The sequence below is a fragment of the Arachis ipaensis genome, chromosome B7 (assembly GCF_059453495.1).
Source record: "Arachis ipaensis isolate K30076 ecotype BB chromosome B7, ASM5945349v1, whole genome shotgun sequence".
NCBI lineage: Eukaryota > Viridiplantae > Streptophyta > Magnoliopsida > Fabales > Fabaceae > Arachis > Arachis ipaensis.
The window spans coordinates 67,953,766-67,955,622 of NC_142442.1; the positions used below are offsets into that span (position 1 = coordinate 67,953,766).

The following is a 1,857-nucleotide window of genomic DNA, read 5'->3' on the forward strand; positions in this document are numbered from 1 at the left end:
AAGGTCTTCCTAGGATGATGGATTCATCCTCTTCCTTCCCAGTATCTAAGACTATGAAATCAGCAGGGATGTAAAGGCCTTCAACCTTTACTAACACGTCCTCTACTTGTCCATAAGCCTGTTTTCTGGAATTATCTGCCATCTCTAATGAGATTTCAGCAGCTTGTACCCCATAGATTCCCAGTTTCTCTATTACAGAGAGGGGCATGAGGTTTATCCCTGAACCAAGGTCACACAGAGCCTTAAAGATCATGGTGCCTATAGTACAAGGTATTATGAACTTTCCAGGATCCTGTCTCTTCTGAGGCAATGTCAGTTGATCCAGATCACTTAGTTCATTGATGAACAAGGGAGGTTCATCTTCCCAAGTATCAATGCGAAATAATTTGGCATTTAGCTTCATGATTGCACCAAGGAACTTGGCAGCTTGCTCTTCAGTAACATCCTCATTCTCTTCAGAAGAGGAATACTCATCAGAGCTCATGAATGGCATAAGGAGGTTCAATGGAATCTCTATGGTCTCTAGATGAGCCTCAGAGTCCTTTGGTTCCTCAGAGGGAAGCTCCTTATTGATCACTGGACGTCCCAGGAGGTCTTCCTCCTTGGGATTCACGTCCTCTCCTTCCCTTACAGGTTCGGCCATGCTGCTTATGTCAATGGCCTTGCACTCTCCTTTTGGATTCTCTTCTGTATTGCTTGGGAGAGTACTAGGAGGGATTTTAGTGATCCTTTTACTCAGCTGGCCCACTTGTGCTTCCAAATTTCTAATGGAAGACCTTGTTTCATTCATGAAACTTACAGTGGCCTTGGACAGATCAGAGACTAAGTTTGCTAAGCTAGATGGATTCTGCTCAGAATTCTCTATCTGTTGCTAAGTGGATGATGGAAAAGGCTTGCTATTGCTAAACCTGTTTCTTCCACCATTATTAAAGCCTTGTTGAGGCTTTTGATCCTTCCATGAGAAATTCGGATGATTTCTCCATGATGAGTTATAGGTGTTTCCATAAGGTTCACCTAAGTAATTCACCTCTGCTATTGCAGGGTTCTCAGGATCATAAGCTTCTTCTTCAGAAGATGCCTCTTGAGTACTGTTGGATGCAGCTTGCATTCCATTCAGACTCTGAGAAATCATATTGACTTGCTGAGTCAATATTTTGTTCTGAGCCATTATGGCATTCAGAGTATCAATCTCAAGAACTCCTTCTTCATAGGCGTCCCATTATTCACAGGATTCCTTTCAGAAGTGTACATGAACTAGTTATTTGCAACCATGTCAATGAGTTCTTGAGCTTCTGCAGGCGTTTTCTTTAGGTGAATAGATCCACCTGCAGAGGTATCCAATGACATCTTTGATAACTCAGACAAACCATCAAAGAATATATCTAGGATGGTCCATTCTGAAAGCATGTCAGAAGGACACTTTTTGGTCAGTCCTTTGTATCTCTCCCAAGCTTCATATAGGGATTCACCTTCTTTTTGTCTGAAGGTCTGAACGTCCATTCTAAGCTTGCTCAGCTTCAGGCTATCTCTGGGTTGAGAGTCCAACCACACTCTAGCTCTGTCTCTTACAGCAAAAGGGAAAAGCATGAGCCTGTAGACTTCAGGATCTACTCTATTAGTCTTAACAGTATCACAGATCTGCAAGAATTCAGTTAAGAACTGAAAAGGATCTTTAGATGGAAGTCCATGAAACTTGCAGTTCTGCTGCATCAGAGAAACTAGCTGAGGTTTCAGCTCAAAGTTGTTTGCTCCAATGGCAGGAATGGAGATGCTTCTTCCATGTAAATTGGAATTAGGTGCAGTAAAGTCACCAAGCATTCTCCTTGTATTATTATTATTTTCGGCTGCCATCTCCTC

At 42.3% G+C, this 1,857-nt stretch overlaps 1 non-coding gene across 1 annotated transcript; it reads left to right on the top strand.

Moving 5' to 3' along the window:
• The first annotated feature begins 1,401 nt into the window (after positions 1-1,401).
• Positions 1,402-1,509, top strand: LOC148552896 (small nucleolar RNA R71). Its single transcript, XR_015893072.1, has one exon. It is a non-coding gene; the product is annotated as a small nucleolar RNA R71 (small nucleolar RNA).
• The last annotated feature ends 348 nt before the right edge of the window (positions 1,510-1,857 follow it).